The 27,627-nt window shown below is 45.4% G+C and overlaps 1 long non-coding RNA gene across 1 annotated transcript; it reads right to left on the bottom strand.

Moving 5' to 3' along the window:
- Nucleotides 1–12,016: 12,016 nt before the first annotated feature.
- On the bottom strand, nt 12,017–24,762 carry LOC147658416 (uncharacterized). Its single transcript, XR_015295198.1, has 2 exons — nt 23,086–24,762; nt 12,017–13,705 (listed from the first exon to the last, which is right to left on the bottom strand). It is a non-coding gene; the product is annotated as an uncharacterized LOC147658416 (long non-coding RNA).
- Nucleotides 24,763–27,627: the final 2,865 nt, after the last annotated feature.

Genomic DNA, 27,627 nt, shown 5'->3' with positions numbered 1-27,627 from the left:
AAATTTGCCATAAAATTTTCGAGAAAAATAAAAAAAAAAGAAGGAAAAGTCGTAATCGATGCGATACGATGACCGGGGTACAAACACACAGATGGAAAGTAAATCGAAGATGAAAGTTCTCGAGTGTCCAGGACCGATCGAATAAAGGCACGATCCTGCGAGCGATAGATCGATCGCACAGGATGCGTAACTTCCTGCATTTGTATTCCCTCGTGTGCATGGACACACGAGGGATCGAAAAACTGTCTGCGTTTCTCGGCCGACCGACCGCTGCACCGGTTCCTTCCTTTTTTTTTTCTCCCCGTTCCTTTTTTTTCCTCTTCTCCTCCTCCTCCTCCTCCTCCTCGATCTGGAACTATTAAAAAACGCTCGTCGAAAACTGCGGATCCTTTTGTAAAATGCAACGAGAGGGTGGCAGCCGACGAGAGGACGGGGTGCAGCCTGTTACACAACCGGAAGGAAATCTGTAACACAAGGATTTTTCAACGAGGCATCCATCTCTCTTGAAAAAAAGAAGAAGAAAAAAAAGGAGAGAAAAGGAAAAAACGTAGACAGCCTCTTCGTTTGCGTAATTCCTTCCGCCTTCTTACGCATCTGTCGCTATTTACACAATCGAATGAAAGAATGTATTTCGTAATAATAATGTCCATTGTACGAGTGATGATGAGATTGGAGGAAAGCGTGTATTTTTCCCTTTCCCCCCTCTTTTCTTTAATTACAATCGAAACAAAGGTAACCACCAAGCAAAATTTTAATTAACTTATTATATAGAATATCGTGGATCGTTACATCGGTAGAAATTCACGGAGGAAATTGTTGTACACGAGGCATCGTAAAATGAATTCCATTAAAGCGATCGTACAGCAAATGAGTAACAAGGAACTGGATTTAATTTAATTGGAAATATTTCGACATTTACTATCCAAGGATATATCAATATCCAAATCAACAATCGCGAGCTTCTCCTCCAATTATTCCATGCCTATATAAAAATTAAACATAATTTTAACCTTGCTCGCAATCGGGGAAAAAACCGAATCAAGCATCGTCCGTTAAAAATGGTGTCCAGAAAGGAAGAGGAGAAAACTCGTGTTCTCGCGTTTCGATGCAAGAAAGTTTCCGAACGCTGCCCGGCAAATAGTTCGTCGCCACTTTCTTTCCTTCTCTCCTTATCTCCCTCTCTCTCTCTCTCTCGCCTCTCGATTGCGTAACCGAGAAATCGATCTTCGTTGCATCGATACGATATAGCGGGACACACGCACACGCACACGCACGGCTTGCGGTGGATTGCGTAATTTCGTTTCGTCGAGCGATCTTTTCCACGGCTGGGCTTCCCTCCAATTTAATTTCAACAAGGACAAGCGGCCGCCGCCGCCGTGTCGCGCTCGTGCCCCGCCGACATTTAATCGAGTCGAGTCGAGTCGTGCGTGTATATGTATATATATGTGACATTTGACTCGTCCAATTTCCCTCGCTCCCTTGCAAAATCGTCTTCGAGCCGAGTCGAGCTTACTTTTTCCCTTTTTCTCTCTCTCTCTCTCTCTCTCTCTCTCTTTCCTTTTCCACTCTTCCTTCCCTAAGGCTGCGTTTTCCCCCCTTGCCATCGGTTGACATTTGCGACCGACACGGATCGCCGAGCGGAGCCTCGAGTATGGGTATATATGCATCATGGGATTGTGAATATTTAGATAAATATAGGGGAATAATTGCAACGATATCTGACGTAACGTAGTTTATTAATTTCTCCTCGAGTTTATCGTCTCTCTCTGAATTTCTGCTCGTATCGTTGGAAACAGGTGCGAGAAAGCGGCGGTGGTTTCCATTGTTTTCCGACACGGGATTTCGGGATTTCGAAGAAAGTAGCCGATGGAGCACAAAAAAAAAGAAGAAGAAGAAGAAGGAGAGCGAGGAGGCGGACTATATTTCAGAAGAAAGGAAGCAAAAAAAAAGAGAAAGAAATAATAGGAGAAAGGTGCATGCTCTCCTCGGGAGAGACACAGGTAAAGGCGAAATGATGCAAGATATCCGCGCTTCGACAGTCGCTAACGACTCCATTCTCTTGGTCGAAGGGTTGCTCGTAAACCACCACCGCTCGTGAATCTCTTCGAGCCCTCTCTTCTTCGCATTACGAATATGCCGATACTCGTCCACCTTCCACGAAAACGTAGCCCTCGGTCGTGCCTATCGCCCGCTCATTATCTTCATCGAAGATCGTGCATTCCTCCTCCATTCTCGAGACTGTTGCGACATTGTTCTTTCGTTCTCCAATTGTTTACCTGTCCGACAGGGGCGTCGATGATCCCGGCCTTGCTTGCGGAACGACAAATTTAATTTATTTCGTCCCTCACCTTGTCCTCAAATTGTGAAATGTCTTCGAACGAATCTAACTTAATTTCTCTCTTTTTTTTTTTTTTTTACAGGAAAGAAGAAAGATTGTGAGAGCTGCCATCAAATTTCTATCCGATCCCTAATCATCCCTTCTCGGCATACATTTAAATACAATGATCGACAAACGAGAGAAAGAAGTCAAGGGATCCTTTTCAGGTGTGATTCGATGACTCCAATGATTCCAAAAATTTATAATTTTCAATCCACCTCTGCGTGCACAGTTTAATCAACGTGGCTTTCGTTCCGTTGGCGCCGGAATTCATCGAAAATAAATAAAAATCGGCGGTGATATCGGATGGGTGGTCGGTTTTTCACACTGTCCTCGATCATCGCCCGTAAGAGAAGCCGATAAAGCGTAAAGAAAAAAAAAAGGGGGAAAAGAACGCGATTAAGAAGCCGCTCGCATTGTGAGAAGTGTATCGAGAAGTCGGCTCGATAATTTAGCGATCGTATCGAGCGCGTGGTGAAAAGTAGGCTCATTCAGATTCGTGCATACTTGGCCCATTCATCGGCGGTCTCGCGATCGAGATGGGTCGAATCGCGTCTAGACGAGGCCGACACGGATGATTTGCAATCACCGCTCCGGACGGATCAATGGGCGGTGTGTTCGGTAAATGGAGCGGTGTCGGTGAACAGCTACTGGACTTCGTGGACCACCGGCCATCATACCTGAAAAATTGAGTTGAAAGCAGCGAGATAATTAAAGCAATTTTCATCTTTCAAAATAGCGCGTAGATTTCGAAAAAATGCAATCGTTCGTTCCTCCAAGGTTTTTCTTTCTCTCCCCTCCATCCATCGCGTGGGAACGAAACGAGGAGGAGAGATTTCGCAAAATATTGGCTCATCGGTTACCCTCTCTCTCTCTCTCTCTCTCTCTGATTGAAATATTTCCCTGGGCAAATCGTTGATCGCGAATTAAGATATCAATCATGCACGCTTGTAAACTCGAATAATTATCATCGTGTTAAGCGTCATCTCTTCGAGGCAGAGTCGTCTCTAGCGGAGACGACTCTCTTCTAGCAACCAAGGCGGCAACCCTCCTCCCTCCCCGTCCTCGGGGCTCGTTTCGACAGCGCAGGTAAGTGGCGGCGATTAGCGGTGGAACAGGACAGCGTGTAATTAAGGCGCCTGTGTTAAAGCCCACAGTTCCACACTCGGCCATCTCCTCCCCCCCTCCCCCTCGCTTTAACCTCAACGTACAACGAGGCACCGAGCATCGATGCGTCACGAAACGTTGAGCCGCCTCGAATACCGAAGAATTCCTATCGCTTATCCGCATATTTTCAAGGGTCACCGAGTCGGCCCTGGAACGTGCTTCTCTCTCTCTCTGCCTCGTGTCGAGGGTGGAAACCACGCTTCGAGCCTCTGCTCACCTCTTTTCGACTCGAAAAGAAAAAGGAGGGAAGAAATTGACGATTATAATATTCAGATTTGCCCAAAAATTGTGCGTCGAATCGTTGCCAACAATCTTATCACGCGACCGTCATAGAAAACAACCATGGCTGGCCGTTCGATCGTGGGGAGAGAGGAAAGGGAGAGATAAGAGGGATGAAAGGGTGTAGTGGCTGAGAATCGTTCGGTTCGAGCGTATCTTTCTTCTTTTTTCCTTCTTCTCGTTTCGGGGGCAAGCATCTTATCACCGTGAAAGGCGTCCACGTCGATTCGAAAGGGAGATTCCTTCGTGGTGCCGTCACGGATTTCATGCATTCCTGCGCGGACGCCGCGGGAGGCTTCCTTAAAAACCGAAAGTGATACCGGCCGAGGTGGACGTGAAAAGACGGGCGGAGAGGATCAGAGGCGACTCTCTCGTACGCTCTCTCTCTCTCTCGCGTGACACGGCTCCATGCAAGCAGAGGCAGGACGTGGAGAAACGGCGAGAGATGAAGGGGAGGATAAAAGGTGTACGCGGCGGTTTTCTTTCTTTCCTTTTTTTTTTTTTTTTTTTTTTTTTTTACTTTTTTTATTTTTTTCCTCTTCGCCACGGTGGACGAACGGAGGTGCCTAAGGACCCTGCACCTGTGTCACGGCAACCCGGACGGTCGAGTCGATCGGATACAGATAACTCGGACACGGAGGGGGAACAGGTGTAAATAGGCCGATGGATGTGATATTCGAATCAGACAAATTCCCTTTACTCCCGATCTCTAATCTGATTTAAACATGTTTTGTTATATCATGAGACCAGCGAGGCCCGGTTGATGCAATTGCTTACGAATATTTTTGAGAATCGAGCGAAACTGAACGAGAAAAATTAAAGATTTCGAAGTAACAATTCGATGTAGCAGGAAACGGACACTGTTTCGGGTCGGCGGTAAGGTAAGGTAATTATCGTAGGCAACAGAAGCCATTTTCTATAAGGTCGTTCTCTTCTTTTTTGCCCGGCTTCTAGGTCGTCGATTTCTTCAACGCTACGGTTTTTGCTTTATGCAACGTTGCGGTGACGCGCAACGAGACCTTCGACGATCTCGGGAGAACGATCATTCTTGTTTTATTAGTGCTCCTTTGCTCTCCCGCATTAGGCAATAATAAGAATATTTCTTCGATGAACCGCGGTGTTTCAACTTTTCCTTTTTTCTTTTTTTTTTTTTTTCCTTCCTTTAAGATTTCTCCTCGATGCGTGTCTTCGTTAATTCGATTTCAAAGATGATGGGAAGAACGTTACACGTTCACGATTTACATTCGAGATCAACAAGAAAAAGCGAAAGAAAGGGGGGGAAAAAAGGAGATGGAATCGACCACGTTCTCACGATAATTTCGCCTCGATTAATTTCCTTCTCTTAGGTAATAATTCCTTATCGAGATCAATCACACAAACCGCTGCTCTTTTAACACGTCCTGCTGTCGGTTCCACGTATGCCGCAGGAAACAGGGGTAACCACAGCTGGCGAATTTCCAGGCACCTGGCTGGAAAGAAGCTGGAATCGAGTGGTGATCTGGAAAAGAGCCTGATGCAAGAGGTGCAGGAGAAAGGGAGAGAGAAAGGCATCGAAATCTGGCGGAAGAAAGACGCTCGAGAGAAATCGAGGAAGGGGTTGGTGAGGTAAGAATCTCTCCGCTTTCTAAACGGCATGCGGAAGGGTTGAGGCTAACCTGGACTCCTTTTCTCTCTCTCTCTCTCTCTCTCTCTCTCGTCTCGATTTTTTTCTCTTCTATTTTTTTTTGATCCCCTACCCCCTCGACGATAGGGCGGTTACCGAGGTACCGTTAGGTCAGCTCGCCACCAGGCTGCCCCTTGTGGCGGATGATTGCAGCGTTTCCTCCTCCTCTTCACCATTTTTCCCTTTTTCTTCCCCCTTTGTTGACGCTTCTTCGTCCGCTTCCTTGAAACCCTCGTCTAACTGTGATCCGTGTAATCCACGCGCTGCTTCCGCGTTTCGAGGGGCTGCCCTTTTCTCACGAACACCCCGTTTGGGAAACGCTCTGGTTCTTTTTTTTCCCTTCCTTCTTTCTTTTTTTTTTTTTTTTTTTTAGATTCTGATGGGAGTGGACCCTCGTTTTTTGGGAGAGAATTAATTTGGACGCGATGTTTTTTGGAATAGAAAAATATGGACGAGCGTGTGAAGAGAAGAAGAAAGAAAATTATGACGAGAAGAGAAGAGAGGGAATAATGGATGGAGAAGAATGATTATAAGAAAAGAAGAGGAAGATTATGAAGGATGACAATATAGAAAGGAAGAATGATAAAGGTGGGGTGAATGAGGATTTCAAAGGAAAGGTGGAGAAAGAGAAAAAGGGAAAAGGAGAATGTGAAAGAAGGATGATAACAAAAAAGGGGAAGGAGAAGCAGAGAAGAGGTGGCAATATATTGGAAAATATTATTTAAATGGCTTTTCTATTTTTGAAAATCGATGTTAATTATTTATTCGTAAAATTATTTTATGCTCAAATTGTTCAATTACAAAATTTTAATTTAAAATGTAACTGATCTTTGAATAGATAAGACTTAATTTATTCAAGGAAATTACAGTGGATACACTGGACTCCAATCGTGGACAACGTGTCTAACCGAGGCAACTACTCCCTGTGAATAGAACCGTCGTAGTCCTTGAACACTGTGCCAAAAAGTGCTGCAACACGCGCAAGATTATGGCAAGATTTATGGCAGGATTGATAAATTCGTGGAAAATTAGCAGTGACCGAAAATTGTTGGAATTTCACGAGATTCGTTTCTTAAAATGAAATGTTTGTCAGAATGACAAATCGAAGAACAAAGAATTGTAAAAATGGCGACACGAAACTGCCGTAAGCTAATTAAATTCTAAGAAAGATTTTAGCATTGTGTAAAGATTTAGCACTGGCTGTCGCAGGTAATTTTCGAGCGTTCTTTATCTCTCTAGGCCAAAAATCCTTGTACTTTCCCCCATTTTTACGGAACGAGCCCTCCCTATCTATCCTCATTTCTTTACTTTTCAAGCAATTATATCAAGGATATCTCTGAAATGATCACTCGAATCAAACACTTTAAAATACCTTCTGATTGTTTAAAAATATTCTTTCGATGAAATATTCTTCGATAAAATTGGACGGAGAAACATTTCGAAGAAACGTTAAAAAAAAAAAAAAATCATTCCTCACGATTCTTCCCCCGAGTTTAGATCTCGTTCCAGCGTCAAAGAGCGAGGAGAACTGGTTCCACATTGCTAACCGCCGAAAGTTCACCGGAATATTCAACATCGGCGAGAAAAACGCACGGAGAGAACACGGAAAGAAGTGACGGTACGTGCCTGGACTAAAAACGAAGAAGGGACGAGGGGATGGGCGAGTCCCGTGGATTTCGAATAGAAATGCAAGGTCGCGAGCCGTAATTTTGCAAATTTCCTTTTTCTCTCGAGATGTTCACGGTGTGCACCTCGCTGCGCCCCTCGAGGTCACGGATTCTTTCTTCTTCCTTTTTTCTTTTTTTTTTTTCCGTTGTCCCATAACGGGATCGCGAAAAATTCGATCCTACCTGAGACCGTTAAAAATAACGCTCCCTTGGCCTTTTTTCTGCCTTTTCTCCGACTGCTCGCATGCGTGCGACGCGCAAAGAGGAAAGCAAGGACAAGTTGGGGGGGAAAAATTAGAAACGGGTTCGGAATCGGAGGCGGAGAAGGAGCGAAGGTTGCTCGATTTTTCTTCCCGCGAGCGAGCACGTAGAAGCAAGAAAATTCACTAGAAACAACTAGTTCCTGATAGATCGTTGATCAGAGAGAGAAAAAAAAAAATAAAAAAATAAAAAGAGCCGTAGCCGGCTGTTTCTTGCCGGAAGTCAAGGACGGGGCCTCGACTTTGCTCGTTAGAATGTCACTCTCTCTCGCTTTTTACATTTTTCTTTAAATTATTTATCTACATCTGATAAATAAAACTGCTGGGATGAATTATGCATACGTTACGATATAAAATATATAAAATCTCGAAATGAACGAGACTATCCTTTTCTATCGTTGATAATTATAAATCGATAAATATCGCCTCTCTGAAAACGTACGAATCCTCGTTATTCCCGTACTTCCCCCACAAACCCGTTCATCAATTCGTACGGAAATAAATGAAAGATCATCCATAAAAATCTTACCTTTAAAAATATTCAATCAAATTCCCTCCTCCTCCGAATAAATTTCTTCCAAGCAAATTATATATAAATACAGAATCGTGGAGGGAGGGAAGGAGGGATCGGGTTCCTCCGTATGGATAGAATAAGAAAAATACGTTACGTCAGCGAAGGTGCACGGTCGCATATCCGGGGTATGCACCTCGGTTCGCCGCGTGGCAGGGTCGAGGGAAAGAGGAGCCGGGTTGAAGGTGGTGGTGGTGGGGAGGGAGCGAGCAGGACGAAGGAGGCGGGGAGCTCGAGAGGAGAGAACCCAGTAACCTAGTGCCGAGTCGCCTGGAGGTCTGCAAAAACAAAAGAGAAGTGCGTGCCACGTGCCCCGCCGCCGATCGCCGATCCCCCGCGATTAGTCGCGGTGCCCGCAAAAATTACCCCCTTTCGCGCCTCGCCGCGATTTTATCGGGCGTCGAGGGTGGTCCGCGCCGCCCAGGCCTGGCCACGTGCCCGAGATTTCGCGATTCTTTTCGCCGATACGCCTTCTCGTATCCCAACCTCGATAACGAGAAACGAAGAGGAACATCCGATTTCCATTGACGAGATTATTTATTTATTTATTTATTCTCTTCTCGGTTTCGTATCCTCTTGGAAATGGAATTAACGTAGCGGTGTTCGAGATATAAGGAATCAGCGAGGAAAGTTGTATCGGTTATAGATTTATTTTTATTCCTTCGTTGGAGAATCGTGTGAAACTGTTGTCCATCGATCGATTGCGAAATACCGATTTTGTTAGGCTTACGAAAAGAAAAAGGGATTGTAGGTTAAAAAGATATCGACGATATATAAAGTATATTTGCTCTGAGAGGAGTATCGAATTTTTCTTTTTTTTTTTTTTTTTTTTTAATCTGATACAAGGTATCAATGGTATGCCCTGTTTAGAAATGACTCAATCGCGATAGTGCGCGGTCAGCGAAAATATTTCCACCTCGAAGGCCAACAAGAGGCGCGCAGGAAGCGGTCTCGAGGAGAAAAAGTCGTGAGAAAGAGGAAAGAGGAAAGCAACAACACGATCGATCGTTTCTTTCTCCTTCTTTTTCCCCCCTCCCCGTCGTCGTTTGATTGTTTGATTGTTGCGAGAGGAAAGGCGAGGAAGAGGAACAAAGTGTAGGGAGAAAATCATATGACGCCGAGATATTTTTTTTTTTTTTTTGCTCACCCACCTCTCTTCTTCTTTCTCCTTGAAGAAGGTTCGATCGCGTTGATCATCGTCGTTCGCTAATTAAACGGAGGATAGATTCGATATTGGCGGAGGAAAGTGGTGAGCACGGTCTTCCCTCGGCGCAACCTCCGGTAACAAACTTATCGATCCATCGATCGTTGCGTTCCACAGAAAGGTCACGAGGATCACGACGGAGGAGAGATATACACGTTGGCACGCGTTCACGTGCGCTCGATGCGGCGACAAAACCACGCGATTTCTGCGCGAAATCATCACGCGTATCGATCGATGATATTCGAGGATATTTGCAACGATATATGCTATCTCTCTCGCCGATTTGTGGATCGTAAAAAAAAAAAAAAAAAAAAAAAAAAAGAAGAAGAAATATCGAAGAATATTTTTTTCTCGCCACGTTTCGATTAATTCGTGCAATTGAATATCGTTCTCGAAATCTATTTGTCCCAACAAATTTGCCTTAATCGTCCGAGCGAATTGATCGATGATAAGTCGGCGGTATTCGCTCCGTGTATTTCACACCCGAGCACCCGGGGAAACTTCAACTTTCCTTTCACTTAACTTTTACTTCAAACTTCACGCCGCCATTATGATACCAATTTACGATCTTATCGCCGTTGCGTGGAAGTGTCGACGAGAGGCCGATCATTAACAGACTTCCGTTCAATTTGCCACGCGATTCGGCCCCGAACGGATAAATACGTAAGAAATATATTTATTTTTAATCTTCCTCTTGTGTGTATATATTATACGTAAAAAAAATTTTGCGCGTCTCTCTTCCTCTCGCTTGAACAACTAATCTTTCTCACTCTTTCACTCTGTCTCTTTTTTACACACGATGCATTCGCCCATCTCTCCTTTCTCTCACCGTAGCCATACACATAGCAAACCTTCCAATCTTCTTCCTCTCTCCGTCTTTCTCTCCTCGCCATCTTCTTCTTCTTCTTCTTCTTCTTCTTCTCTTCTTCTTCTCGCTTCGGTTCTCCTCTTTGCAACGCGCGATCGCGATCTGTGCCGAGAAGGTAAAGGAGGAGGAGGAGGAGGAGCACGTGAAGGAGGAGGACGTCCAGGTGGAACGTCCGAGGAGAGATCGTTAACGCGGGTTGAACAATTCGAATCGCGTAATGTTAATCGCGATGATAACGATCCAGTTTATTTGACGCGCATATTCGTTCGCTGGAATGGATTGCGATCGATGATGGTGTTGGAAAAAGGATCGTGACGCGCATCTACAGTTTTGTAGAAAATTTGAATTTGAATTCTTTTCTTAATTTTTTTATGTATTCGAGTATAAGTTACAAGATGATCCAATTTTTCTTCGATCTGCGTAAAAGAATTTCGTTAGTTTTTTCTCTTTTTCCTTAATTTAATTTAATCAAACTCGTCATACATCGTGTGTTGTAAAAATTTGTACAATTTTATGTGACAATATATATGTGTATATATGCGAGATTGACAGATCGACAAGATTACTGAAAATACTCGTATCTCGATTTTATTCATCTTATTAATCGACAAGACGTTATTTCAACTTTCAATCCTTCGTATTCTTCTTTTCTAAATATTAAGTATATAACGACGAACTTCGAATTTGCAAATATTTTGATGAGGAAAATAAAAAATTCTTATAAATAGTGAATATACTCGGAAGATATTTGGATATTGACATAGGGGATTATAATTAGTATCGTATAGGGATTATTAGATTCAGGAAAAGATACAGTACATGAATGAACGCAATAACAGATTATTCCCCAAATCCCACGATTTCTCGCAACAATTATATCATAAAAAAAAAAAAAAAAGGAACGGGCGGTCTGTATATTTCATCGCATCCAAAAAATCCAATTTGGATTTTAAAGTTTCGACGAATTTTTACACGACGACCGACTTTCCGATTTAATTTTCCCAAGAGCCACCAAACTTATTCTCAAACCGTCGAATAAAATTTCGTTCCACGCATCTCCCCATCTTTATCCTCCACGTCCAACCGACTCGACGTTCATTTCCCCCCTCCTTCCTTCCCCCTGATAAAGGATAAAACCCTCATTCGCGCCATTAAATTACAGACCACCCTACGACGTATCGATATTTCAGAGGAACGCCCGTCCTCGCGTAATAACTTGAACGAAATTAAAAGAGAGAAAAAAGGAGGGGGGGGGAGGGGAATCGTATAACCGACGATAACATCGGGAGCACAGAGCCACGGGACGAGTCCGCGCGAAAAAGCGCGGCGCGTGTGCGCGTGGAATGCGAAAAGCATCGGATCGGCCGCGTTACAACGCCGACGATGGAAAGAAGTTTATGTGTAACAATGCGCGCTGCCACGCGGTAACTGCTTCCTGACGACCACAGGGGCCAGAGGGAGGGAGGGAGGGAGGGAGAGAGAGGAGGGAAGAACGGAGGATGGGCAAAGGGGAGGTGGCGAGAGAGGTGGCAAAAGAGAGAAAACCGCGCTCGTTGGCGCTCGTGTGTGAGCACGGGCGCATTCTCTCTCGCGTGCACAAGGCGAGCACGTAGGCGAGCGAGCAGGAGCGGGTCAACGAACACCAACGTGCACGAGCAGGTTGAAGTCGAAAAATAGGGAATCCTTTTTCTTTTTCCTTTCCTTTTTTCATTCGCTCGTCACGATCCCTCTCACGTCCTCGGCGAAGCTTGGAGAAACACTGGTGACCTTGTGCCGTCGTCATCTTGCCGTGTCACGATACCAGATAGATAGATAGGAATAATCGTTATCCCCAAACGAATCTACCGAGCGAGAATCCGCATCTGTATACACACACACACCATACACACATATATATATATATATATACATATATAGGTAGAGGGGAAAGTGGACAGAGAAGACACACACGAGTTTGCAGTTTGTTTCAAATAAATATATTCCAAAGGTAAGAAATAGAATAAGAATAATTTAAGTGGTAAGTGTAAGGGCGCTGTTATATAAAAAGATTACAAGAAGAGAATTCAGAATCATCATTTCTTTCCTCGTCCGCGCCGTTGTGGAGTCTCTCGTTCACGCGTTCCGACGGTAGTGACCGCCGGGTCACCAGCGATCCATCGATCAAAAGAAAAAAAAAATATATATATATATATATATATATTCGAAAACGAATATCTTGGAGATCGACTCGATCGTTTCATCCAAGGAGGAGGAGGAGGAGGAGGAGGAGCAGGGAAATAATAAGAGGGGATCATGTGTATTTTTCCGATGGCGCCTTGTTCGCGCCTCGTAACGGCTCTATCGTAACCGATAGAGGATAGAGTGTACCGGTAGTAGCCGCGGATAATTGCTGCGTAACAGGCGATATAGCGGCGGGTAAGCAGTATAGGTAATGGCCTGTGCTAAAGCCAATAACGCACGGGGCGGGGGGAGTGGTGGATGGGAGGAGGGAAGGGAGGGGAGGGGAGGGGAACGAAACGAAAAATCTCCCCGTTGAATTTAACTGAAAAGAACCGTCCACCAGCCTGTGTCCACGCATTCGCGTTTTACCTCCTTTTATATTAAATCACCCATTCCGGAATGGGACTGGATACGAGTAACAAGAGGCTGAACGAGGGGCCATAGGCCGAGGAACGTTTAAGTAAATTCAACGTCTGGTGTGCATAGTGTATATACATACGCACACACACACACATCTATATATATATATATATATATATAGAAAGAGAGGGAAGGAAAGAGAGACTCCTAGCGTATCCGTATCCGTGCATACGTGTGTTTAAGTGTGTGCGTCTTTATACAGTAACCAAAGTAACTATCGAAGAGTAATGACAACAATTTTCCAATATACGGGGATGCGGAAGTTTCGCGGCCATCGTGTTTAGGATCCTTCGCCCGCGCCTACGTTTTCATATACATGTATAATATTTATATATATATATATATATATATATATATATATATATATATATCCATACATATATTTATATTTATATATATATATATATATATATTTATAACGGTGCCCCCTTAACGATAAGATTTAAATAATAATAATAATAATAAAATAATAATAATAATAATAGTAATAATAATAATAATAATTATTTATAATTAATAATAATAATAATAATAAAAAAAATAGTAACATCTCGAAATTGGTTCCCTCGAATGCGGCTCGACGGGACCGATGGGTAAAGGTGAAACGAACACGCGTCAAAAAACGGACAGCCCTGCGGATCGATCATCATCATCGAAAGGTGTGGAAAGGTGTGGAGGACGATGACGATGAGATTTCGAACAACGTATATATGTATATCCAATCCTCTCTTTCGCTTTCCTCGACGAGTAATAATGTTGAACGAAGAACAACAGCAAGCTTGGTGACTGATGCTCATGGCAGTGCGAAGCTTCCATTCTCGTGTGTTTCCTTTGCTTTTCTCTTTATATATATATATATATATTGTAAGTATATATACATATACATATATATTTCTCTCTCCTCCCTTTCTAGCTGTTTCTCGAGGGGCGTGGATCGCGGTCGCGAGCTCGGTCCGATCGCGCAACGATCCGGATTCCTCGAACGGCAGTGACGTTGTTGCTGGTCTGTCTGCAAAAGAAGAGAAAAACAAAAAATGCGCTGATGTTATTTTTGCCGTTATACCTCACTGTTTCCAATAAAAGGCTAAAAGAATTACTTAAAGAAACCCTTAAAACTATAAGTATTCGAAGTAGCGCTCTAGCAATCAATCGTTACCTGATTGATCATTTTTAAAATTAATTATCGCAAGAATTCTCGAGAGAGAGCTAAGTAGCAGAGCTTTATCCACTTTACTCTTAACGCTTGACACTTACGATTAACGATCTCGAAACTATTCGTCAATACGATATTAAAACGCGGATTGTGATTATACAAAAAAAAAAAAAGGGAAACGGGATCTATAAAAGTGTCAGGTGAGAGTGGGCACGGGGTGAGGCGAACAGGGAACCGGCAGAGCAGGGAGCATAACAGCGGAATATCCTGATCCTAGCGAAGGTCGTCTGGTGCATTCTAGGCGGGCAAAAAGCGCGCGGAGAAACCACGCCCTGGCTTCGAGCCGCGTGATCCCCGAGCGAAACAGACACCCCCTCCATCCTCCGTTAATAATCTCGATGCATCTTCGACCAAATGGAAGCGAAATCGGCGGAAATCGAGATCGAAAAAACTCTGGCGTGTTGCTACCTACGTGTTCCACCTACTTCACCCACCAACCCAGTTGCCTGCTCTATTCGCCAACGTGTGCCACGGCATTATCGCCGATCGCCGCCATATATCTTCCGCGTTCGAAATGGCCTTCGCGACCACCTCGCCGAGGTCGCGCAGATCCGTCTTTTTCCCGATCCGTGGAAGTTGGACGAGAGAGAGAAAGAGAGAGAGAGAGATTCGGTAATTGGAAGCGGGTTGAATTCTTCGGGTATCAGGAAGGAAAGTATCGAAAGAACACGAACACGAATAGGAATAGAATAAATTGGATAGGAATTACAGGAGCATTGGACGCATCTTCGAGAATCGAAATTGTCTCAATCGTTTGTAAACGAATAATTTACTCGAGCTTGGATACACTTTCATTGCCAATCCTCGAGAACTGTTCTACGCACGACAATACAATGTACACATTGCGAAGGGTTATTTTTGTAAAAATATTTTCAGAAGAATCGTGGATACGTTCACTTGCACTTTCCACCCAAACGTTCCTTCGAAAACGTAATGTTTTCCCCCCTCCCCCCTCGGAGAGAAAGTCGTCTAGGCCAGGATCAAGGAGAAAGAGAAAACGAAGAAAGAGTGGTGATATCACTCTCTCTCTCGACGGCCGCGTGTTTTATACGAGAGGGAGGCGTCAGGGGGATGGAGGACAAGGGAGAGAGAGAGAGAGAGAGAGGGAATGGGCGCACGGAAAATAAAACTAGGCAGAGCAGAGAGAAGTCCGTTAGACCGCCTCCGCCTCCGTCTTCTTGCGCTTCTCCCTCCCCCAGAGGGGAGGTGTGCGTATGCACACGCGCAGAAGGAACGAGAGAGAGAGAGAGAGAGAAGAACCTAACCTAAGCCACCGGGAGAGGCCGTGCGCTCTGGCGCTGCAGTTCGCCCCTGAACTTGCCCACACCGCGTTGACCCACTTCCATGGCCTACCCGATATCTCGACCGCGTTCTATGACTGCGCGCCGATTTTCCTCCTCCTCCTAGCTTTCTAGCTTTATTTCTCTCTTATCCCGTCTCGTTAAAGACGATAATCCGGAATACGATTTCCTTGCAATCATATACGACTATCTTTAATTCATGATATGTGTCGTGAAAATCGAATGAAATAATTATTTCGATGCAGAGAGAGAGAGAGAATGTGAAAGTAATCCATTCGGATGGATATCTATATTGTGGATGCGATATCGCTTCGTAAAATATATATTCTTTCGCATAAGATGCATGAGACGAGAATTTGTGGAAAGAAAGAACGTGGAAGTAATCGTGGCCGAGTCCTTATGTAGACGACTAATGTAGATTTAATAGTAGTACGTGGTTTCGTAACAGTAGTTAATTCGTGCCGGATTGAAAGCTAATAAAATGTCTAGATCGGTAATCGAAAGGTGGCATCCAATCTATCTCTTTAGTTAACGATCGAACCGTTCGACGAACGCCAAGGTCCCTTAACCTTCCACGATTATTTTATCTTTCTTCATTTTTTCTATCAAATCGACAAAGTCGTAAAAAAAAAAAAACTCCTGTACAAATATCAAGACAAACATTTTGATTATTCACAGATATTCCATCGTAAATTCACGTCAACGTGAAAAAAAGATGGAAACAGCCTAGAAACCTAACCTCAAATTCACGCGTCTCCTATCAATTAAAAATATTGAGGATATACTTCGCAAAATTACAAATTCTACTCTTCATTTACTACTTTCAAGTAGTAAAAAAATTCTCATACTTCCCTCTAAAAAGCTTCGACCTCTAACTTCTCGAGAAAGAACTCGTGTTGAATAAGCGAAAATTATCGTAACACCTCAAGTTTCGTGGGAACGACGAGCTTTAGCACGGGATAGCATCGATCAGCGTTTCCATATTAAATAATCGGGCGAGGAAGTTAACCGTGGCGGATGAATCTCGCGTTCCAACGTGACATCTCGATCTCCTTGGGCCTTATCCGTGAATTTCCTGCATATTATTATTAGAGCGGCGTCGCGGGGGCGTTATCCGTTATCTCGCGTGTTATCTCAAGTTGAACGAGGCTGCCTCGATAATGAGGCGAGGTGCACGAGGTCCCGTGCGTAAGGATTTACTTACCGTAGGAAGGGAGCGAGGCAGGTAGATCTGGTCAACCTACGGCGCGGAATACTCATTGGTTCAGGCATCGCGGCAATGCACAAGTACCGGGATAATCATTAGTTTATATAACAAGTCATTTCCCGCGGCCACGTGATTTTCTCGTCAAGGCGAGCCGCTCCACCACCACAACCGCGCCGCTTCTTGCCGACGCACCGCTACTTCTCTGCTGCCATAGGTCAGCACCGCCACGCGATCACCTCGTACGCGATGATGGAAAAGAAGGAGAAGTTCGAAGTTGCGTCTCTTTTTTCCCTTTGCGTGCGCGTGCGTGGAATTGGATCGCGCTTAAGTGTTGAGCGTTCTATTTAAAGCATCGTACGAGTAGAGAGTGATCGATCGAGAGGATAGAAGATTTTTCAACTTTACGTGTAAAACGAGATTCGTAGGTGTTGCATTCCGTGGTAATGGAACGCTAAAAGGAGCTGCTGCTTGTGCTTCTAGTGCCACGATCGAAACGGAGGGAAAGAAGGAAAAAGATCGAGGGAATGACTGCGGGCACGGTGAGCCGCGGGAGGGAAGGGGAGAGAAGAGGGATGGAAAAGAAGGAGCGCAAAAGATAGAGGGAGACCGTTCTCGTTCGCGCGGAAGAGAGACGGAGGAATGGAGAGGACGAGGAAGAGAGAGAGAGAGAGAGAGGAATAGTCGAGGCAAAGGTGGTCTTGCCGGCGTAAATGCCACTGGTTGGCATTATGCCGCCAGACCTTCGATGCACATCGAACACATCCCGATGATGATTGGATATAATCGCGATATCGTTCGTTCTAAGACACGGACGTTCCAAGCGTTGGAGGGAATTTCGTGTTGCGCGACCACACGACCAGCGACAACCACGAGGACGGCCCTGGCCCATTTACCTCTGCCAGAGTCACCGGATACCATCGTGCCGATATTGGCCTTTTCAACCCCCCCCCTCCCTCCCCCCTCGACTCCTTCCCCCGTAGCCTCCTTCACACTCTCAGTTTGCGATTTCTCTCTCTCTCTCTCTCGCTCTCTCTTTCTCTGTCTCGCTCGTGCCACCTACGCGATGCCGCGAAAGGTCGCCACGCGATGCCTGCGAGCTGAAGATTCCACGGCTCGCTTCGTCGAGTTCCGCGAATTTCCATCCGCTCTTATGCGAACGTTTTGGCCCTCGCGCGTCCCGTGCACAAGCGTGGACGTTTAAATTTGTTTGTTTTTTCTTTTTTTTAAATTTTTAATCGTTTCCAGTTCTACGAAAGCTTCGATATTTTCTCTCTCCATCGAATTTACAAATCGTTTTACAAATCGTTGTTGTAAATCTCGAGTAAAGCTCGAATCGGGAGCAACGCAAATTGAATAAGAATAAAATATCGACATCTGATCCGTGTCGTATTTTCATAAAATTATGATCAAGAAAAGAAGAAAAAAAAAAGAAAAGAAAAACTTGATGTTCATGGTTAACGCTGAATCATTCTATTCAATAAAACATTGTGTATATATATATATCGCAACATTTACATGCGATTACACGATTATATATGATTAATTAGTTTACTTTAGTTTAGACTCGTTTTCACCTCACGAATTGTCTTCTCTCTTTTCGAATTATATTTTCGAGTTCGATTCCATTCAACGAGAGATCGAGATCCGGATCGATGGGTTTCGAAATTACGGGAAGCAGGAAAAGCCGTAAATCTCACGGCCAACCTCCTCCTCCAACTTCCGCGGAGCTCGGCTGAGCATTCGTGTTTGACGTAATCGGTCCGCGGATCGATCGGCGCAAGGACAGCCGGTCGTGCGACCACGGTCGTCGTGGAAACGAGCGCGATCCGTCTCGAGAAATAGGCAAAGGGAACGAATTTTGGGCCGCGAGTGCAAAGGGTCCAAGGCGGGTGGAAGGATGGGAATGGAATGTCGAATCAAAGATGTTAGGGGATCTTAGGAGAGGCGCGAGGCAACGAGTATAGGGCTGTATAGGAGGGAGAGAGGTGAACGAACCTCCGAAACTTCCCGCGCGAGCGAAGTGGAAAAGGAGAAGGAAGGGAGAGGGGAAAAAAGTGGATGGCTTGGAAGAAAAGGAGAGAAAAGAAGAGCGGAGTGTCTAGGAGGAGCGAGAGGCGGGATCATGAAAAAGAGAAGAGACGACGGAGAGGGATTGTCTTTCTTTCTCTTTGGACTCGAAGAAGAGGAGGAGGAAGAAGGAAAAAAAAATAAAATAAAATAAAATAAAGGAAAGAGAAGTCGAGAAAATAGAGAATGGACGAAGAAGAGGTAAACGAGTTCGTTCCTTTTCGTTCGATCGATAATTAGTCGTATAAATAAACCTGCCGCTTGTCAACCTTTTATCATATCAATTTGTATCACGTTGTAATTGATCGTAATACTAAATTTTTTTCTATCTATTCTGAAGTGGGGGGGGGGGGAAATAGCATGTACACACGTCGCAAGAACACGCGTTTCTCTCTCTCTCTCTCCCTCTCTTCTTTACCTGTTGCTGCAAGCGATGATGACGTTGTTCAAGGCTATATATATATATATTTGTATATATATATATATTTTTCTTTCTTTCTTTTTCTTCTCTTTTTCTTCTATTTACTCCGTTCGTTTCTTTTTTTTTTAAACTTCGTTGTTATTGTTGTTGCCGCTACTTTGTTTGGAACACGAGACACGCATGGACGCGTCGCAAAATGCACTCGATGGCGGAAGAAACGGATCGGCCGTTTAACGCTTATGTAAACTCGCGTACGCGTTTCACCGTTTTTCGCGTTCTCGCGCGATTGCTTGTCGATAAATCATAAAGAGAGCGAGAGAGAGAAAGGAATCGAGACACGAATCGATTAATTTCCGTTTGCAGAATCGAAACCGCCACTAGACAGATCGAAATTAATATCCGTGGATACCGGAAATCTGTTTGCTCGCTCGGCGTACGGTTTCGCAGAAAAATTGCACGCTTTCCCTTTCTAATACGATCGTATTACGATCCGATAACTTTCATCCGAATCGATTAATTAAACCGATAAATATATCTCGCTTTTAACTTTCAACTTTTCAATCAAAAATGCAAAGAGGCTCGGTTCTGAAACCACCCTCTTTGAATCAACCTCTCGTCGGGTTGATCATCGAAACGACACGGCAAAGACACCGACGAGAGGAGAGGAAGGAGAGATGGCGAGGAAGGAGGCAGGGGCCCAGGCCCAAATAAAGTCAAGCCTTAGTTTTTCGTTGTTGTATGCGCGCGCGCCGATACGTGGGCGGGGGAGGGGGCGGGATCGAATCCTACCACGTAACCAAATTCAAATCCGGGGGCGCGATTGTTATGCGAGATGCATCGGCCCGTTTCAGATGCCTCGCTGCCAAAATCCGCGGCCTGCCTGCCTCGGGTTCGATAGCATCGGAGCCGCCTCCTCCACCGAATGCGTCACCAACCACTATTATTATCAACGCGTTCCCGTCAAAAGTTCGTTCCCTTTCTTCGAACGAGCCGCTCTCAATTCCTTTCATTACTTTTTTTAAAGCCAAACTGCGACGATTACAAGTTTTCTAAATCTAAATCTTATCCGCTTGTTATTAGCGAGCTGTGAAAAGAGAACAATTGTTTTGCATAATTTTTTTAAAACGAGAAGAAACGTGTATTCGACGAGTAAGTCGGACAACTATCTCTTTCTTCGAGAAGAAGAAACGATCCGATTATTTGTTAAACAAACGAAGAAACTTAGGAGGATATTTTTTCTCTCTCATCAAGCGTCCCCGCTTTTTCGTTTGTTTCGCAGAATCGAAAGATCGTGTTACGGGCGCATTAACACCCCGCATACGGGAGGAAGGGAGCGAAGACGAATGCGACTAATGCGCGGAAAAGAAGAGGAAGGGAAGAAGGAATGCGCGAATATACGCGGGAGAGCGAGAGAGAGACGATTGGCATGCAGGTCGCGCGGTATGTTGTCCTAGGTCACGCGTAATCCCACTCTCTCTCTCTCTCTCTCTCTCTCTCTCTCTCTCTCCTCTCCTCACTCTTCCTCTCTAGACCTCCGTCTCCGTCCCTCCTCCCCGTCTCATCTCGCGCGGATGGCGCGCGAGGAAAGAGGAAAGAGCGACTCTCCTCTCGGTCCGCCGTCGTTTCGTCTCTCCTCCGCTCGTCTTCTCCTCTCTCTTTCTTCTTTTTTTCTCGAGTAACGAGACCACGAGGTGAGGAAGAGATGAGACGGGGAGACGTGGATCGGCCACATTGTCGCCACGACTAATCGGATCCCCGGCCGATGGAAGTGATTTACGGAGTGATCACGGGATTTTCTATGGGATTTCTGCCTTGTTCGTCCGTCTTTTACCTAAACACGCTCCGTGAATATCGATTAGCGCGCGGGACGGGACGCGCGGGTACGCGGCGATAAAAATAATTGCGCGATCGCGAGGGACACGAGGAGGGATCCGCGTACAGTTGAGGATAAAATTACGCGGCGGACACTTTTCTACAAGATAAAAAAAAAAAAAAAAAGACCCTCTTTATCGATCGTGAATTACTCGTCCTTTCGAGCGAAAGATCAACGTCGAAACCGGGAAATCGCAAGCAGATTTTTCGATAGATCAAACTTTCCTCTCGACGCGTTCCAAAGAAATTGTTCCCTCGCGTGTGTTGTTGGCTGCCGGTCGAGCGGTGCACGACCGGTTCGCGAAATTTTCGCCTGAGTTTCCCGCCGCCACGGGCGAGCGTCGAAAACGATGGGTCTCGAGCGGGCGAGAGCGAGAGAGAGAGAGAGAAAGGATGAGAGAGAGAGAGAGGGGCGAGGCGGGCCAGGCCGGTACGGGCGTACCAAGCGATCGCTTATTCGGTTGACGAGGAGGGCAGGATGGCCGGCGCGCGCGCGCGACCGGGACGGTGAATGCCCAAAACTTAGCTGGTGTCAATGAACTCGGCCATGTGAGGAGTCGGACGAGAGGAGGCCTCCTCGGGCTTATATACTCGCTATCGGGGTCTTGTCTTTCCCATGGAACCAAGACTAATTTCGTGACTTTGCGAAAGCCTCCCGGCGACCAGGAAGTGCACCCGTCCGCTTCCTCAAAACTCGCCCCATCGAGTTTATGGGCCGACGCGATCCGCCCGATCTGCCTTTTATTTTCTCTCTCTCTCTCTCTCTTTTTTAATAACGGCCCGTCCCGTTTAATCCGCGTAATTTCGAGAAGTTGGTTGGGATATATATAGGCAAAAGTAGGAGAAATAAAATAAAATTGCGCGCGAATGGAGGGAGGTTGAGGTCGAGAGGAGGGGAGAGAGATTCTAGCCAGAAGTTCCCCTAATTACGCGCGGCAACGACATATTTGGCTGTGTACCTGTGTGCCGACGAAGAGAAGAAGAGAGAGGTGAACGTTCTAGACCGACTGGCGAGGCACCTGCTCGTAACCGCGACAAGAAAACCGGCGAACGATACTCGTCTCTTTGCTCTCTGCTACTTTTGCCACGTACAAAACGTCCAATTCTTTCTTTCTTTCTTTCTTTCTTTCTTTCTTCCTTCCTTCCTTTCTTTCTTTCTCAGAGTGAAAAAGAAAAAATTTCGAAGCGTGTTATCTCATTAATTTTTCATAATCCCTCGAAACATCTCTGATTCTTTGAAAGTAAAAATGAAAAAATCATAAAAATAGGTCAGAGATTGTCGATCTTCGAACGAGAGAAAGACGCGTGATTTTCTATCCGATGCTCTCTCTACGAATATTTGAACGAGAAGAGAAGAAAAAAAAAGAAGAAGAAGAAGAAGAAGAAAAAAATTCGACCTGGTCAAATTTGGTAGGTCAGGAAGATTCTCTATGCTCCACGACGGATTTACCGTGTATTATTTAAGCGTGAACGTGACGTAACGCGAAGAAATCGGACAGCCGGGCCCTCCCCCCGCTCTTCCTCCCCCCGAAGGCAGCGTGTTCGTTTTTAACCGGCTACCTCTTCTCTTCTCTTTCTCTCTCCCTCCCTCTTTCTCTCTCTCTCTCTCTCCCGTTTTGAGTCGCCGGTCACGCCGCGGGTCAGCGAATCTTCGAACGAGGAATACCTCCCTTCTTTTGCAACTTGTGCAAAGGAGGTAGTCCTCACACGGTTGAACGCAAGGCAGAGGTGGGAGGGTTGACCGCCGAAAGAGAAGTTCAGAAGTTAGTCGCGATTCTGATTGCATCACGATATATCGCGATATATATATATGTATATACATATATATAGATATATATATGCCTCTCTTCGCCTCGTCCTTGTCCAAACCTTGTCGACGGAACAAAGACGAGCGATCGATCGAGGATGAATCGAAGGAAGAAGAAGGAAAGGGGGGCGGGGGGGAAAAGAAAGAAAGAAACAACAACGACGTCCCAAACAACGACTCACCAACGATTCGATGAAAATTGTTCGAAGAATCACGGTCATTGGTTAAACGATGGAGGAGAACACGGCTACCATATGTCAGGGTACGACGGTGTGTTACATAAGCGAGGACTACTACAGGTGGGCTCGTTCGTATCGACGCCGCATCCATCGAGGAGAAAAATCCTCGATCGACGACATTACGTCAGTTACGTTTAATCGCGCTCTCGGAATAAAGAACAAAGAAAGAAAAAAAAAAAATTAGACGCGAGAGAGAAAGGAAAAGGGATGAGTCGCTCTATAAATACGAGGCACGAGGCTTAATTAACGAGACTTAACTAACCTCTCTCTTAGGCGCAGGCAGTGACAGTCTTCGAGCGGGTTCATTGATGAGTCTCATCCAACAAGAACGGCGTACGATGTCTTCCCTTCCGTATGTGGATGCTCCACTCGGTTCTCCTCAGATTCGAGGTCGAGGTCTCCTCTCTACCCCTCACCCGTCCCATCCTCGACGCACCTCAAACTCAAGTTTTCCACCTTCCTCTTCTTCTTCTTCTTCTTCTTCTTCTTCTTCTTCTTCTTCGTCTTCTTCTTCTTCTTCTTCTTCCCCCTTTTCCACCTTCCTCTAATCTCTCCTCGACTCGGTTAATTAGAAGAGAAGGAAGAGAGAGATAGAGAGAGAGAGAGGGAGGGAGGGAGGGAGGGAGGGGTATTCAATACTGGCCGGTTGGATCGAGGCCCGTGCTGGCAGCCATGTCGCGACCTTGAGGTATCTCTTCCTCGACTCCACACGATCGACTTCCTCGCCACTTCCGGAATCCTCCTCCTCGACCTACCTCCACTTCCCCTTCAGTATTGACCGGTCGGATCGAGTCCAGCCATGTTCTTCTCTTCGCAGGATGCGTCCTCTCCCGATGCCCGATGATAAATAATCGAACTCGACACGGAAACTGGCCACGGATATTTTTCGATCGGCTATCTCTCCGGTTTCTTCCCTCTCTGTGCGCGCGCGCGTGTGTGCGTATATGCGTCCGTTTGCGTGTGTGTATATGTGTGTATATATATATATATATATACACGCGCTCGATGTACGTGGTGGGGGGGAAAGCGGCTCTTCTGGTTTCCTCTCTGTGTTCAGTAGAGCCCGGTGGGGTCCAATCCAGTTGCCATGATGTCAACCGATGATGTCGAACTGTCACTCGAATCGAACGAGAATGGTGGTAGATATATGTCTCTCTCTCTCTCTCTCTCGGGACGAATCCAAGCGAAATTCAGTACTGGCCGGTAGGGTCCAACTGACGAGCCATATCTCTCCACCCTCTAGCTATCCTCTCGAGTCTCTCTTCTCCACCACGGAGGGAGGGAGGGAGGAAGGGGGGGAGGGAGGGGGAGGGGCCGGCCTCCAAGGGAGGGGACCTCAAATTCGACGACGACCTCACGTCCCCCTTCGGTGATCTCACTCGCTTGCTCGAACGTAGGCTTCCGAAACCGAAACTTCGATCTCGCGCTCGCGACGGCGGCGAGGAAGCGGAGGGAACGGGAGAGGAGAGGAAAGGAAAAAAAAAAAAAAAAAAAAGAAAAGGATGGACGGATGCACGCCGCGGACTCGGACTTTCGGCGACCACACTCCGCGAGCCGATGATACAATCCACCACGATCGGCCACGATCCACCGCACGGGCCGGTGGACGGAACAGAGCAGCACGGTTGTGAGAAACGTTGCCGAGAGAACAGAATAATACCGAATACCGATACCGAGGGGATCTCGTAGCCGAGAAAGAAACGGGAGGATGATAGGAAGGAGGGAAAAAGAAAGGAGGGGAGGAGAGGGGGGGAGAGATAGATAGATAGATAGATAGAGAGAGAGAGAGAGAAGAGAGAGAGGGAAAGAGAAAGAGAGAAAAGAGAGAAAGAGAGAGAGAGAGAGAGAGAGAAAGAAAAAAAAGGAAGAAATGAATGGAGAAAGTGTCGAAAAAAAAAAAAAGACCAGCTGCTGTGTGCGTGACCGTGCCCCACAGAGCTCTGACAGCTCCACGGCGAGTGGCCTCGCTTAAGTCTTGGCTGACCCCCACTTGCTCGACCGGGGGCGACGCTGATTGGTCGACGCCACCGGCTACACCGGCAATCGGCACTACGATCAAGCTTTCGGAAAATTTCCCCCGATATATCGTCCGGACGAGCCCAACCCCCACGAACGGTGCCGTGCCGGGGCCCAATCCAACGTGGGGAGGAAAGTGGGATTCGTTGGTCACTTGAGGAAGGGAGAGAGAGAGAGAGAGAGAAAGAGAGAGAGAAAGAGAGACACACTTCCGAACGGTGGACGCTCCTCCCGGGGTTCCAGCAGAATATTTTCACGAACGATTGGACGAGGTGGGACTGCTCGTCGCTTCGAGGGATAATTTTCGCGGTCGAAATATTAGAATTTCGTCCCTTAGGGGCGTGCGAAGGTTGAATGAATTATTTCTTAACTTTCGTTCGAACGGTTTATCTCACATCGATCGATCCGGTCGAAGATAAAAAACAATTCGAGAGAGGAGAGAAAAGAATTTTTCGAAATTTTTCATCGCGGTGAATAATGTTTTTTTTAAAAGTTCTAAAAAAAAAAAAAAATTCCCTTCCCCTTCGTTCAAAGATCGTTCGGTTCGAAGAAATCTGTATCTCCTTCTTTCTTTTTTCAAACGAATAGAAGCGAAACTTTATCCTCGAAGAAAAGTTTCCTCTAATAAAGGAATTATTCACGAAAGGACGGAATGGAAAGACGTAATTCTAGCTAGAGTCAGCCATTTTTGGCCGCGTTCGCTGCGAGCGCAAAAGCAGGAAGCGAGAATTGTGCCACTGCGGAAGGACACGTAAACACGGTCGCAGCTTCGCGTGATTCATACGCGAGTCCGTTTCGAAACGGAATTTCGTGGTAATGGATGAACGATCGATGACGACGTTTATCTTTCGGGTGGTGCAACCGAGAGAGGCGTTTCACGTCTCTCGTTCGTTCCACTGGCTTGGTGGTCTCTGCTCGCGGCGCTGCGCGCTCGCCTCGCGCGCTCTGCCAGGGCAAAAAGTTCGTGGAACGTTGGCCTAAGTACGCGAGCCCGTTCTATGGACGATCGTGGACGAATTTTCCACGAGTGACGACGAAATAATTGTGCGAATACTCGATTATTCGATTGCATCGCGTTCACGCGATATTTCTCCCTTTCTTCTTTTTTCTTTTCACACGCGACCAGGAGAATCCACGTTATTCACAGATGGCTCGAGATTAGTTCGAGACTCTACTTTATCAGCAATTTTCAATTCTCTGGAACGAAGAATGGGGAATTCATTGACCTCGTATATGGCGAGAATCGATTCGTTATCGCGAGTATGTAGCGCGCCCCACTGAAGAAAGGTAACGTTATCACAACGAAACTCCACGATTCTTCCTTCTACTTTTTTTTCTTTCGTCATCGTTTCCAATAAAATCACCTTTATTCGCCTTGTGTCGAGATAAATCGAATCGTGATGCGATTTATTTCTTCGTTTTTTTTCTCTTTTTTTTCCAAATACATCGAAGTTCGAACGGAAATCGCGAGATTTTCAACGGGACGAATTCGTTCGAGTCGCATTCGAGACTCGTACGCGATACGAGAATAAACTCGCGCGCGTGCATTAAATCATCGCGTATACCGGCTCTTCCTACGTTCGTCCTACGAGAGCTGGAATTCTGCGACTTCCCTTCGTTCCAACCCTAATACACTCGATAAGGAAGCTCGTTAGCTAATAGGCTCCGCGTCTCGGATCGAACGAGACGAGACGCTTACGTAACCGGTCGTAAATGCCTGGAAATCGGTAAAATTCGTTTCACCGTATCGTCACCTTTGAACTGTACACGTGTATATGTGCTATTAGGTTTACATTATTAAGTAACGCAATTCCTTTTTCCAAAGCTTGATTGAAAGAAAGAGAAAGAAAGAAAGAAAAAACGATACTCCAAGCCGTTGAAGATACTTGAAATTTCGTCGAGAGGATAAGTAATCCTTACTTTTTCTTCTTTTTCTTTTAATAAAACAAATCTGCGATTTCAGATTTCACGAAGGAGATTCGTTTTAAATTATAAAAAACTTTTAGTATATAATTGGAGTATAATTACGCCAATTATATAAATGGTACAGTTCGAACAACAGAATTACAACAGATAAATTTTTTCGAAAAAAAAAAAAAAAAAAAAGAAGGAGAGACCACGAAGCGCATTATCATTTTAATATATCAAATTACACGCTATCGCGTTATTATATTTTACAAGGCAGAAATTTCGATATAAGATAGAAAATATCACAACGGATCGAAATTTTACAAATTTTCAATACTTTTAATAACAAAAACACTTTTTTGTATCTTTGAAAAGAAACGTGGCAAAAAAATTCGAAATTAAAAAAATATCCAAATTCAAAATTGCTCCATCGTAATTATTATCATCATAATATCACGACGATATTATCGAGGTTATTAAAGCACGAGTGTTCCATTATCGTTATTATTAAGGGGGCGATGTCTCGAGAACAGCTTGGAAAAAAAGTGACGCATCACTCGTACGAATAACGAGGCGGCGAACGTCCTCTCGAAGGCTTCCGTTGGCTTGTTCCCCGTGAAATACGAGCCTTCCGCGAACTAACCCCTCGCCTTTAATCCCGCCTCGACACCGCGCCAGTAAAGTCAGTCGTAAATGCGTCACGTTAAAGGGATTTTCGTTTTGCCCGAAAACCTTCCTCTCCTCCTCTGCACCCTACATTTTAACCATTTTAATAAATACGCAGTTTGTTTGAGAAGTATTTATCCAACGAATCGAACGGGAGAAATTGTCCACGGTCGGAGCGTTTATCGCGCGTCTATTCTTAAGTGGCGGCGAGGAT

This window comes from Apis florea, unplaced genomic scaffold (genome assembly GCF_048593485.1).
Source record: "Apis florea isolate Af1SG1 unplaced genomic scaffold, ASM4859348v1 contig_2272_pilon, whole genome shotgun sequence".
In the NCBI taxonomy this organism is placed as follows: Eukaryota; Metazoa; Arthropoda; class Insecta; order Hymenoptera; family Apidae; genus Apis; species Apis florea.
Note: the sequence above shows the minus strand (reverse complement) of the source record. Positions and strands in the feature narration are given on the sequence as shown.